A 355-nucleotide genomic window follows, 5' to 3' on the forward strand; every position below is an offset into this window, starting at 1 on the left:
GAGTCCAGGGGATGCTCGAGTCCAGGGGAAGCTCGAGTCCAGGGGATGACCGAGGCCTCACCCAGCTGTGCCACGTCTGTAGAAGTAGGGCGTCCAGCAGACACTTCTCAGGACCAGAGGGAGGGCTCCCGATTCACACGCCTCCTCGACCCAGGATCTTGAGAGAGACGTGTCTCAGGCTATGTGTTTCAGAGGTGATGGATTCCCACCGGTCAAGCCCAAGAGCTTTGTCTGAGGCCACGGAAAGTCCGCGGACGTGCGGGAACCCAGGTTCCGCCATCGGGGTGTTACCAACGCTGCCCTGCTCCCCGCCCCAGGAGGTGTTGCAATGAGACTCGTCTGCTGTGGAAACGAG

Source organism: Pteropus alecto, unplaced genomic scaffold (genome assembly GCF_000325575.1).
Source record: "Pteropus alecto unplaced genomic scaffold, ASM32557v1 scaffold35, whole genome shotgun sequence".
Taxonomy (NCBI): domain Eukaryota; kingdom Metazoa; phylum Chordata; class Mammalia; order Chiroptera; family Pteropodidae; genus Pteropus; species Pteropus alecto.